Here is a 14,663-nt window from a genome sequence, read left to right as displayed (position 1 = left end):
TCTTGTAAGGGGTTGGAGTCCTCCGGAGGTCCCTTGTATGCCTAGGGCGCGCCTTAGGCATGGGGAGCTCCTTTGGGGCTCCTCTTCTTCACTTGTATATTTCTTATATTTCATTCACTTCTCATTTTAGTTGTGGGAGCAACTTCCTCGCTAATCCTTTATAAATATCCATCTTGTATTGTGGAGCGGCTAACCCGTGCGGCTTCATAGCATGGGACGTGCCCTAAAGGGTCCATGGACATTTCCCCAGAGCTCGGATCATTCTTTGTTTCTTAATAGCTTTGTTCTTTCTCCCTTAACTTCAAAACACCTTTTGTAGACTCCTTCACCAATACTTGTTATTCGTCATCATCCTTGTTAGTGTTTATGCCCTAGAGACAACAATATTATGTTTTGTTAATGACATTTGAATTATTAATGTTTATGTTCTATTGATTATTATTTTTATAATTTATTATGTTTTAATTTACTGTAATATAAATATTAGATTAATAAATGTCCTTAGAGTATGATATGAGTTCTATATCTCTAAGTATGTGACTTAAAATTGAGATTATATGAATAGTATCGATATTCCTAAATATCCCTAGTCGAGTATTATTATTAAGGAATAATAATGCATTAAGACTAATGTGTTTGTTGACTGATGATTACATTTCATTGATCATATGTATAGTGATACCAAAGTCGAAAATACAAGAAAATATAAATATACATGGTGCTGGATAAAATCATTGTGAGATTCTACATGTCAGTTGTGTCATAAGTAATTTTCACTGGAATATTGATGTAATGGTCCTTAGACTTAAAATCATTATATTTCTATATGATGAATAATATACTTTGATTATGTTAAAAGTTATCTTTGACCGGGTAATGATAAAAGTGGACTTCGGGTATATTATGAGTCGTATGAGAAATATGAATGATCTAGAAAAGATTTAACGTCCTAGTTTTGGAGTGATATTATTGGCCTCTTGTGTGAACTAGACTATGAAATGTGTGGCGACGCGCTCAATTGTTGATTTGAAATGATAGTCTACTCATTGATCAAGGAAACATGGATTAAATCATGAAGAGGATAACACATAACATGCCTTGAGTTTACTTTATAATATATGGTTAAAGGGATTACATTACATTGTACATTATTCACAAAAGTTTTAATCGATCACCGATGTAATTATTATTACTTGGGTAACAATGATGTATTATTAGATGCTACCTATTGTTTATAATTCAAAATATGAGATATTTAAATTATTTCCAACATAATAATAACCTATAGGGCCGCACAAAGAAAATTTGAAGGAACATTTAATTTAAATTTGGATTTGAATTAATAGGAAATTTGAATTATTTATTATTAACTAAGTTGGACTTACTTAATAGAATAAATGAAATTCGAATTTACAATTATTAAAATCGAAATTCAGTTGCTTGATGATTAAGTAAGACTTAATTAGATAACAACTAGAAATTTCATATTTTTGTATTAAATCTAATTTAGATTGAAGTTAGAATTCGTTTTTATTACTATCATATATACTCTCTTTTGGGCTGATTTAGTTAGCCACGCTTTTTTAAGATAAAAATATAAAACCTTAGCATCAGAGAGAGAAGAAAGAGTTTAATTTTTGGTGCTAGTACACGCCTCCTCCGTACCGGCTTTCGTGTGAATACCTTTATGGCATAAATCGCGCATGCGGGATATGTGGTGATCATTTCAAGCAAGTACCTTTATGGCATAAATCGCGCATGCGGGATATGTGGTGATCGTTTCAAGCAAGGACCTCCATTAGACAACCATAATCGTAATGATTCGTAAGGTAAACATCTCATCCACGAATTAAATATTATTTTTCGTATGGATCCTGCGGTGGATTTCGGTTTTATTCAGTTTTTACAAATTTTTTATTATTTTTGTTGTGTTTTTAATGCCACGAAACCCAACAGTCCTCTTCTCTAGCGGCCATCATATTATCCTCATCATAACGGTCGTGGCACTCTTCCTTCACTATAATTGTTATAAGCCATCAATGTAATAACCGTCGTAATCCTTCATGAACTTCACCAATTACTGTTGTAATCCTTTATCATCAATAGTCATCGCAAACGACTCCCATATTCTGGAGACGCGTTAGAGCTCTCGAGTCGCGCCTCCGCCTAGTGCGGGGTGCGCCCGATGATAAGGGGATTTTATATCCATTTGGAACGCTCCATTACAAGCTTAAATTGGTGTTTTGGGCTCAAGTTGTTGGTATTTTGATGTGTTTTTATGTTATTGCATTTCAGGTATCAGTTAAATAAAGAAATGAGCTTTTAAAGGAAATAAGATGAAAAGTGATCAGATTTGGAAGTTGTCAAGTTGTAGAGAATCTCGTTAGCTTCGCGTGGGCAGTTGAATCGCCTAATTCTGACGAGTAGAACTCAAGTTATGGGCAAAATAAAATTCATCAGAATTTTTCCAGAAAGGCTGCAGACGCCCGCCTGCTGGTGTCAGGCGCCCGCCTGCTAGGAGGCGCCCGCCTGCTGGTGCCGCGCGGCCACGTGCTGATGCGCGGCTGACTTCGCTGAAAAAGCCTTTTTTGAGTGGAATTTGACGATTTTAAGGGTCCAGGTCCTATATGGGCTCATATATACTTAAAAAAGGGTTTTCATCATCCGGGAAGATTGGGAGATCAAGGAGAAGACCTAGAAGCACAAAACAACTTTGAAAAAGAAGATCTTGTTTTCTACTTGTGATTCTTTGAAATAGTTGTAACTTTGGATGTTCGTTTTCGTTCTTGTTGAACCTAGATCTCGTTTATTCGTACTTTAATTATTATTCAGTTTATTAAGACCTTATTTATACCATGCTTTCATTGGAACCCATGGTGATGATGAGTTCGATTATGAACTAATCGTTGTCATGGGATTCTAGCGGATTTACTTATGGATTTCAATAATTAATTTGTTTCGATATCTTGGTGTGTGGTGATTGATTGATATCCTAGTATTGGTTGTGCTTATTCGTCTTATGTGCGTAGCTAACATATAAGATAGCGTTGTATCTCTATTGACACGACAGTGAATATAGAGTTTTAGAACTTGCCTTGCTAGCATAGGTTCATGTATTTGCTATGCATGATTCGTATGTAATTTTAACCATCTTACTTGCCTTATGTAATCACAATAGATAACTTGCACATTAAACCGTTATGTTTTCAATTCTTATAGACATATAAAGACTAAGCATAATTGGTGTCTATTCAACTTCTATCTCTTTTGTGGATGCTTGGTAGTAGGGTATTCGTACAACAAAAGTTGGCATTTACTAGTTTCGTGTTATCTGATTAGTGTCATCACCGTTACATGCTAAGGTTAAGAACAATAAGGCTATTGAATGAAGCATTTAATGAAGTTAGAATCCCATATTTGTCATATATAGTAATTTAACCTCAATTCTCTTAGTTAATGTTATTTAGTATAATCTCTTAGTTTAATAAAAACCCAATTTGTTATTTGTCTTAGCATTGAGCGATAACCATACATTGTTGCATAGGTGCATAAATTGAACTTAATCTAAACCAGTCTCTGTGGGAACGAATCTGATTTATATCTTATACTACTTGCAAACGCGTATACTTGCGTGAATTTTAGCGCGTATTTTCGCCCTAACACCCGAGGCTTTTCAGAGCTTGCTTTGTGACCTTCATTTTTTCCGTTGGGGCGTGTCTTAGCTCCTTCAAAATATACTTTGATTTTTGTTGGTGTTATGGCATGTCCTAACCTTTTTTTTATAGCAGGTGGACGACGACTCGCTTTCTCATTTTCATCCGTTCATAGTATTCAATCGTAAGTTAGGGTTTTCCACCACCTCTCTTCGATCACCATCTCCTTTGTCAACTTCATCATTATTTCATCTTTTCGAGGCTTTATTAGACGGGATTCAGAGATGAGAGATTACTAATATGGTTATTGAGCATGAGGCATCTACTTCGGATGTTCTTTCTGGACCACATGTTCCGAGTCATCAGTCTTTGCTGGAGGGTTGGTTTGAGGATGATATTTCAGATTTAGGAGTGAATGGTAAGAGGAAAGGCAAGGCTGTGGTTTCTGATGGGGAGAGTGAGTACACGAGCTTCCTACTCAGGTACTTAGGGATGAGACGAAATTCTTCTTTCCGTCGATTAATGAGTTCGTTGTTATCCCTACAGAGTCTCCAAGACCTTATCTTCACCTAAAGATTAAGGAGTGTGATTTGGACTTAGATTGGATGAGAGAGCATGAGGAGGAGCGTATTCTGAAGCATAAGGATGACCTTCGGAAGCTGCATAACATATGTTTTTGTGTTGGTACAGCGTCACGAGCATTGGATGCTCATATTGGCTTCACTATGGAGTATTATCTGATGGAGGGCATATGGGCTCATCCATTATCCTTCATGAGATGCCATCTCTTTAACTATGGTGAGACTTTAAGATTCATCAGATGGTTACTTCTTTAAGCTTGGTGGAGCTCGGCATTAGCGCGCCTCTTCATCCCTTCTTCTGATCTATCTTGAAGTGGTATAATATAGCTCCTCTTCAGTTTTCTCCCAACAGATGGAAGTTGGTGCTAGCTTTGTTATATTGTTTTTGAAAGATGGTTCTAGCTTTGTCTGTGTTATATGACCGATATGGTTTCGGTGTTCCTACTGCGAGGGAGGTTGCTTACTTCTTCGGTCTTCGCCGGGGCATCAAGCATTTTTATTACTTGGTTGCTCGTACATGCCATGACTTGACTGGATTTTCTTGGATAAGGAAGAGCATGACAAGAGGGCCAAGGACACCTTCTTCTACTTGTATGATGTTGAGAAGATTCACACTAGTTTTAACAAAGATGCTTGTGAGTTTTTTTAACTTGTCTTTTATTCACTCATTACATTCATATTCTTGTATTCTTTCTCATTCTATGACGTCATCCCCCGCATGGTCAGATAGATGATAAAAATATGGTGAGGTTGGGAGGTACAGCCACGAAGAGAGCTTGTGCGATACTTTATCTTCTTGATACGGATTTTAGTCTTGATACAGAAGATAACTTGAAGAAGATTGGAGTGCTTCATCATGATGTGGGTTTCGAGCGCGTGAAGAAAGATGATGTAGAGGATACGATGAACATTCCTCCTTTTCCTGATATGTATTGGGCACGCCCTAAGTTGCATATACCATCGCGACTCGCCCTAAAGGGTATACACCTCTAGGTGTGCACCCGCTTAGGAGTAGCGGTATACACCTCTAGGTGTGCACTCGCTTAGGAGTAGCTTCTCTTGATTTTTGTCGTAGTTTATTCTTCACACTATATGTGCTTCCCTTTATATGCATTCCTTCATACACACATATATTATTGCCATGCTTGCTTCATTTATGCCTTTATGCATGCATCTTGTCTTTACATATTTCCTATATGCCATACCATGCCATGCCTTGTGTATATCGTACTAAGTCGTTTCGTTTCTAACTTTCGATATGGATCCTAAGATCCCGAAGTGCTTTAGGTTTGACTTGACTTCCGAGAAGGTGGATCCCGAGGGGAACATTGCTGATACTTCTTTAAGGTGCGAGGTGCGCCCTAGTTCTCCTCTCACGGAGGTTGCCCATGCACTCCCAGTCCCTTCACCGAAGCATACTAGAGCCAGCTTGAGAGTTGGTGCTTTGAAGAAGGCGAATACTTCTTCTTCTCTTTCCCAAGTGGAATCCCACTTGGGTCCTTTAGTCACTCCTTTTCTTGGAGATGAGGAGTTCTCTTCCTGGAGGGACTTAATACTGTCTAATAGAGATCATGCGAGAGTCAGACCCGCTGCCCAACTACTATTTCTTTCTTTGGAGGATGCTTCTGAGGCTCCGAGAGATAGGGCTCGTCTAGAGAGCCTTGAGACAGAGCAGAGGAGTTTGCTTGCTCGTGCGACTACTGAGGAAGAGAAGCTGCAGAAGATTTCCAAGAAGAAGGATGTTATTATTTCAGGATATGTGAAGGAGCTGAGACAGCAGAGAGAGATTATCACTAACTTGTGTTGTACTATAAATTTGACACTTGCTGAAAAATGTCAGCTTTAGACTCAGGTTGATGAGCTCCAAGATGGTCATCTGCACGGATGGCAGGAGGAGATGAGAGAAATCCACGACAAGGGGATTGAGCAGGGCTTTGCTATGTTTCTTATTACTTTCTTAGCCCATGATCCTACTTATGACTATAGTTCCTTTGATGCGGAGGCGTTGTCATTCGTCATCGACTTTATGAGGGATAATGCATAGGCTATAGCTGATAAGAGATTCACGTTAGGACTCGATCACCACCACATTCAGGCTTCAGATTCGCTCATCGCAGCACTTCTATAGATGATGTTATTCCCAATAGTGATGTTCTTCCTATACGACTTCCCCTACACAGACTATCTTCTATCTGAAGGGTTCTGAGCACATAAACGCAACGAAATGATGTAAAATTAAATTAAAACCATAATAAAATGAAAACTCTACGCAGGATCCATGCGAAAATAGATATTTAATTTCTAGTAAGAATCTTTACCTTAAAAAACTTTAAGAGTTCATTAATGAAGGATTAATGGAGTTCCAAACCTTGTTGAATCACCACGTATCCCGCTCTCGCGATCTACGCTCTACGATATCCACATGAACGCTTTTCTTGAAGGATTGATGTGTACTATCACCCAAAAACTCCATCTCTACCTCTCTTCCTCTTTCTCCTTGAACGGCTAGGGTTTTGTAAAACCATGTATCCTTTTTTTTATAAATCAACCCTCAAAGAGTTTATATAGAGAGAATAATGAATTTTCTATTTATAATCTAGTTATAATTATTACTAATCCGAAATACCAATTTATTATTTAATTAAGTCACACTTAATTAATTAATAACTTATTTCAGAATTAGTTTAAGTAATACATCATTGCTACCCAATAATTTTAATATCTCATATTAAAATATAAATAATGAGCGGCATCTAGTAATACATCATTGTTACCCAAGTAATAATAATTAAATCAGTGATTCGATTAAACCTTTCGTGATAATGTACAATGTAAGATAATCCCTTTAACTAAATATTATAGATTAAACTAGAGGCATGTAATGTGTCATCCTCATCACAGTTTAATCAAAGTTTCCTTGATCAATGAGTAGACTATCATATTAAATCAACATTTGAGCGTGACCACGCATTTCATAGTCAAGCTCACACAAGAGGCCAATAATATCACTCATAAAATAGGAGGGTTATATCCCATCTAGATCATTCATATTTCTCATACAATTCATAATATACCCGAAATACACTTTTATCATTACCCGGTCAAATGTAACTTTTAATGTAATCATATTACATTAATTCTCGAATAAAAATATAATTATTTCAAGTCTAAGAACCATTACATCGTTATCACAGTGAGAATTACTTATGACACAATAGACATATAGAATCTCACATTAGGTCTTATCCAGCACCATGTACATTTACATTTGCCCGTATTTTTTACTTTAGTATCACTATACCTATGATCAATGAGATGTGATAATCAGTCAACAAACACACCAGTCTTAATACATTATTATTGTCCCTTAATAATAATACTCGGCCAGGGACCTTTATGAATATTAATACTACTAGCTTTATACCCGTGCAATGCACAGGATATCTTATAAATATTTTATATGAACTTTTAAATTAAATTAAATTAATTTATTTTTTTGGAAAAATTATAAAATATCATTTCTAACTCTAATTAGTTGCTAAAACTTATTTTATTAACATTAATTTTTTTTCACTTTTATTATTTTTTGCTTAAAATTTCATATTTTTCTAATTTTACAATTATTAAATTTATACATATTCACTTAATAAATTTATTATACCACATACAATTAAATTTTTATTTTTGTTATTTACTCTAATTATGTATATGATCTAATATAATATTAAGATAATAATAGAAAATATGAGAATTATAAATATCATAAATAACTTGATAATATTCTTTTTATTAGTATTAATTTGGATTTATTTACTTTACTTGCTTTACTCATGAAATTTATGTTTTTTTTGTAATTTTTAATTAAATAAAGTTTTCTATTTTTCACTCTATAATTTGCAGATGGTGAATATTATAAATTTCATTTACTTTGTCTACTTTTTTATATTAAAAAGTTTTTATTATAGAATTTATGGGTGAAATTTGGTATAACGTCCAATTAATCGTTTATAGACTATGTCTACTATCTTTATCGTTATTAGCTTCTTTTTAAATTTTTATTAGATTATAATGTTTATTGTGAGTTTTATATTATTTTTTTTCGTTTATAAGTATTAGGAATTTTGTTTGCAAATCTAGTACGTTATATTGTGTTTTTGGTAGCTTGTTTGTTTTGCACTGAACAACGAAGACTCTACTAATAGAGTAATAGAGAGTAATTCACAATTTTAACCTTGACAAATTTATTTTATTAACACTAATTTTTTTATTTTTAGTTTTATTTTTTTTACATAAAACTCCATATTTTTATAATTTTAAAATTATTAAATAAATACATATTAACTTCATAAATTTATTATATCATATACAAATAATTTTCTTATGGTTGTTTTTACTCATAATACAATATTAAGATAATGATAGAAAATATGAGAATTTATAATTATCATAAATAAGTTGATGATATTATTTTTATTAGTATTCACTTGGATTTATTTATTGTACTTGCTTTACTCATGAAAATTTAGGTTTTTCTGTAATTTTTGATTAATTTTTATTTTATTTTTCACTCTATAATTTTTTCAGATGGTGAATATTGTGAATTACAATTTACTTTGTATATTTTTTTATATTGAAAACTTTTTAATAAAAAATATATAGGTGAAATTTTGTGTGACGTCTGTTTACTATTGTTATTAGTTTTTTTCAAAAATTTATCATAGTTTAGTGTGATTTTTATATTTTTTTTCTTTTTCCGTTTATCAGTAATGTATTAGGACCTTTATATTATTTTTTTGCTAGCTGTTGTTTGTTTTGCACTGAACAATGGAGACTCTACTAATACAACTAATAGAGAGTGATTTACAATCTTAACCTAGAATGATTCTTGACGACCATACTATCTTACCGTACCACCAATTATATATAGGATATAATTCTTATAATCTCATTTCTAAATCACGTACTTAGAGATATAGAATTCATTTCATATTGCAAGAACATCTATTAATCTAACATTTATATCGCAGTAAATTAATACATAATAAATAATAAAGGGAATAATCGATAGAACATAAACATTAATAATCCAAATGTTTAAACTAAAACATTATAGTGTTGTCTCTAGGGCACGAACACTGACAATCTCACACTTGCACTAGAGCCAATCACCCATGTATCTAATACTCATAGAACTAGTATGACCATCGTGCTTCTGCTACGACAAAGCCTTAGTCAGTGGGTTTACAACATTATCATTACTATGGACTTTACATATATATCTCCTTGATAATTAATCTCATTAATAAGGTGATATCGCCTAAGGACATGTCCAAACAGTCTCCTTGGTTGTTTTGAAAGCATCAGTATAATCAGCTTCTATTATAGAATCATCAATGTTCTTGCTGTGAACTTTTCCATCTAACATCACTTATATTTAGACAAAACATAAAATAGACATGAACACATAATCATCCTTGTCTGTCCAAAAATTAGGTTTGGAAACTAGCATCAGTGTAACCCTTTACAACGAGTTCCCTATCTTCTTCATAAACCAAAAATAAATATTTAGTCCTCTTTATGTACTTAAGAATATTTTTTAAAACTATCTAGTGACCCTCACCTGGATTAGAGTGGTATCTGCTCGTCATGCTCAAAGCATACGAAACATCAGGATAAATATATATCATTGCACACATTATAGATCCAATTGCTGAAGTATATGGAACTTTCTCAAACAGCCCTTATCATCCAATGATTCAGGGAGTAATTATCCTTTGGGATCACTCTCCCATGAGACATCGAAACATATCCTTTTTTTGCCTCCTGCATCCTAAAATGATGCAATACTTTATCAATATATGTACTCCGACTATGTCGATTAATCTCCTCAATCTATCTCTATAGATCTTGATCCCTAATATATAGGTATCATCGCCTAAGTCTTTCATCGAGAAACTATTTCTCAACCAAGTCTTAACAGCTTGTAGAGAAGGTATATCATTCCCAATTTGTTATGTCATCTACATATAATGCTAAAAATATCGCATGGCTCCCACTAACCTTCTTGTAAACACATGGTTCATTTTCGTTTTGAATAAAGCCAAACTCTTTGACCGTTTCATCAAAACGAGTATTCCATCTTCTCGAGGCTTGCTTCAATCGATAAATAGATAGAAGCAACTTACAGACCATCTTAGCAAACTTTGGATCGACAAAACCCTCAGGATGTATCATATATACATCCTCTTCAAGGCTCTCATATAAGAAAGCGGTTTTGACATGCATTTGCAAAATCTCATAGTCAAAGTAAGTAGCTATTGCTAGAAAAATCCTGATAGACTTGACTGGCAACTAGTGAATTTTTTTTATCATAGTCTATACCATGAATTTGTTTGAAACCTTTTGCCACTAGTCGCGCTTTATAGGTCTGTACTTTATCATCTATGTTGGTCTTCTTTTAAAACCCACTTGCACCCTATAGGTTTTACCCTTTCGAGTGGATCAACTAAAAGCCCATACTTTATTTTGATACATGAATTCCATCTCAAATTTCATGGCCTACAACCATCTCTTAGATTCTAGACTCTTCATAGCATCTTGGTAGGTTAGAGGCTCGTCATCATCAACAAGCATCACATTACCATCTTGAGTCAGGAAAAATCAATGATATCTCTCAGGCTCGTGATGAACCCTACTAGATCAAAGAACAACTTGTGTTTCCTGAATAGGATTACTTTCAATATTTTGATGTACTTCCTGATCATGTTCTAACTCTGGTTCAATATTATCATGTGGTTCTCGATCTTCATCGAGATCTATTATCCTCCCACTAATTTTCGTAGAAAAATTTCTCCCTCAAGAAAAACAGCAGTGTGAGCAACTGTTGAGTGGCATTTATGACACTTTATTATGCTCTGTAAAGCTTTGAATTGGTGTATTTGTACTCAAGTTGTTGGTGTTTTAATGTGTTTTCTAGTGTTTTTGCATTTTTAGGCATTATCGGGGTTAGGTGAATTAGCATTGTTTTGGTGCTAATTTGGTGTTCGGGAGGTGTTGGAATAAAAGCTCTTGGAAAACCGGATCGAATCAACAAGGAAAAATGAAGAAGTCGGAATTTTCATCAGGAGGTCAGCTCGCCCGCGTTGTGATAGCGCACGGCCGCGTCCAAAGTCCAGAAGTTCAGCGCGGCCGCGCTGGTCAAGCGCGCGGCCGCGCCAGGTCGAGAATAGAAATCCTGATTTTATTGAGATTTTAATCCAGAAGACTTCTACTCTGCATGGGGCTGTTATATATACATAAATAAGCTCATTTTTTATAGGGAGATATATAACAACTCGAATATTTCTGTAATATTAAAATATGCAATTATTGCGTAAATATATTGAATAAAGAATTTTATATTAATTTTGGTCCCTGTGTCTGATTTATTATTGTTTATAGGTGATTGTTGGATTGCGTGGTGTGTTTTCATAATTAGCTGCTGCACCGTTTTATTTTAATTTCACTTTTAAAAATGATTTTATGACAACCTTATTTTCAAAAGCTATCTAGGTTGCCTCTAAATTTTATTTATGATTCTAAAATTTTAAGGACTATTTTTGGGATTTTATAAAATTTACAAATCAATATTCTGTTAATTATTTATTTTTGAATGATTTTCTGACTGTGTTTATTAGTAAAATCCATATTTAATTCCAGACTTCTTCAAAAATCATAAAACTTGTATTTTATTAAGTTCATAATATTCTGAGAATTTTAAAAATTATTGTGGAAATTTTCGGGATTAAACTTACCCGCGCATGGTTTCATTTAAAGGCTAAAAGCGGGTACAAGTTGTGTTTTGAAAATTGTCTTAAAATTTCAAAATCTATGTTTTTACAAACTTCGGGATATTTGTGACATTTTAAGACTATTTTGGAATTTTTCCGACTAACTCTCGCGCGCGGTATATATCGCCAATTTTACGATTCAGTGTTATAAAAATTTTGTCCAGTCTAGGAAGTAGCCACGTGTTCCTTTTTATTGGACACGCGGCTTAACAGAAGGAGGGGCATTTCTTTTCCTTTTGGTTCATTCGACCCGGTCTTTCTCTCTCTCGAATCATCTAATCTCTCTCTCCCTATCTTCTCTCGTGAATCCTCTCTATCTCCTTCTCTGTTCTTTCTCTTTGCTTTCCTGTTTCTTCCTGTTGTTCGCCGTGTTCCGGCCGTTATTTTTCCAGTTGGTCCCTGCCTTCGATTCGCCTTTGTATATATATATATATTTATATATATGTGTGTGTGTATGTGTGAGTATATTTGTGCGTGTGTGAGTATGTGTGTGTGTGTTTTGCTTCCGTGTTGCTGTTGTGTGGCGGTGTCGCCTGTCTTGGCCGTTTTCCGGCTGTCTTGTTCTTCTCGGTGGCGCCTGTAGCCACTGTCCTTGCCCTGTTTATTTTGCAGACTTTAATTGGGGAAAATTAGTATATTAATTATTATTGATATATTTCTTGCAGGAATTTTTGTTGACTGACTTCATGAAATAAATTATTTGTACGGAGAATATTTTGATTAATCGGCGGAGTTTCGTGTTGGGAACCCGAGAATTAATCGGGTACCCGCGAAATTTTGCTGCCGTCCGCGATGACTTTTTACGAGCGGACGGTGGACAGTGATGACGTTGTTCTGAGTCCTAAATATTTTTATAAATAAAATGAGTTTTATAAATTATTTTCGGGACTAAAAATTTAGTTATGTGGCGATTTGAATTGTTGTGTTGTGATTTGGCGTCGATTGATGTTTCGACGGGTAGGTCTATAAACAGAAGAGTAGCTGTCCAAATTTTTCTAAAAATTTCCTTAAATTATAAATCGAGTACATATATCTCGTTTAATACAAATTAACCCATGATTGTTATGTGCACTATTATTACGTATATATTATTGTTATTAATATGCGTGCGAGTCGGGAATTATATCGTTAGATAATAATTAGTGAGGAAAAGTCAAGCACAATCGGTCGTTTAACCTAGGTTGTTTTGATTTCGTAGGTTCGAGTCAAAGGACCCAGTAGTTGAAGTCAATTAGAGTTAAGCCAAGAGTTAGTGCAAAGCTTCGCAAGGCAAGTACCCCTGAACTAATCTTTTACAGTTCAGTATATATAAATAGTTGTTGATTTAAATTACGTACTGGAACAGAACGTTTTAAGTTACGTATTCCCCGTATTTAAATATGTTTTACTGAACGAGATTTTGGGGAAAAAGTAACTTCTGAAAATGCCTATCTCTAGATTGTAATTAAAAATTAAAAAGGGATTTTTAGAATGTGTGCTGTAATTGTTTAAAAAGGAGATAGGTGTAAATGGTTTTAGAAACTGGATAAAAATAAATCAGATATTGGGTGGTCAGTTGGCGTAAGAGGTCCGTTATTAGGTAACGGCCCGGCATGGTTGCGTAAGAGGCTAAGTCGGATGCGCGCACTGGTAGGCCGCTTAGTCCAGCATGACAGAGACCTAGCTAGTCTCTGAGTTCCGGAACGAAATTTTTGGTGGGATAGACTGATCAGCTATCCCTATAATTCATCCTCTTTTATATATCTGATAAAGGTTTAATAGTTCCTGATACGGAACAAATGGTTTATAGTGCCCGTAACGGGACAGGAGATTTATGGGTCCAGCAATGGACAGTGGTTTTGGAAAGGAAATAACATGTTAAACTTGAACTCTGGTATTTTTTTACACAACACACTACAGATGATGTTATTTAGCAAAGCATGCTAGTTTTGATATCCAGTTTATACCTGTTTTACGGATTTTTCGTATATCAGTTTAATATCTGTTCCTATACTATTTTATACATCCTGTTACTGATTATTCATATAGAGGTACTGTTGGGCAATGGATTGCTCACCCTTGCAGCTTGTTTTGTATTTACTTATTACGGATGTCTAGAAGACTAGATCAACGTAGAGTGTCTGCCTCCGATCCCGGCTCCTCTGAGGTAGTTTGTATCAGGCCCTGAGGTCTGATGAGTTACTGTAATAAGGGAGAATGTCTGGTTTTGAATAAGTTAGTGTGTGTGTGTGTTATAACCTAAATAATACTTGAACCTGTTTCGGCTCTTGGTTGGGGTCGTGTATTATAATAAAGTTTATTGAGTAGTTTTTGTTATAAATTATCATATTTTTGGTGACGTCAGCCCCTGACCCCGGGGTTGAGGTCGTCATAGTTGATATCAGAGCCACATGTTCAAGTCCCTAATTTAGGTTAAGTGATGAGTTAGTAAGGTGTAGGAAGTATGTCATATAGTGTGAGTCGATAACTCATGTCGAGGAGCAACCTTAAGTGTCAGTCGAGGGTTCCGACGGCGTTACCCTAACATCTATTAATATTTTAATAGACTCGCCTTAACTTTGGTATGTCTTTCCTGTATATTGTTATGATTGACAGTGGCC

Source organism: Apium graveolens, chromosome 9 (genome assembly GCF_009905375.1).
Source record: "Apium graveolens cultivar Ventura chromosome 9, ASM990537v1, whole genome shotgun sequence".
Classification (NCBI taxonomy): Eukaryota; Viridiplantae; Streptophyta; class Magnoliopsida; order Apiales; family Apiaceae; genus Apium; species Apium graveolens.
Note: the sequence above shows the minus strand (reverse complement) of the source record.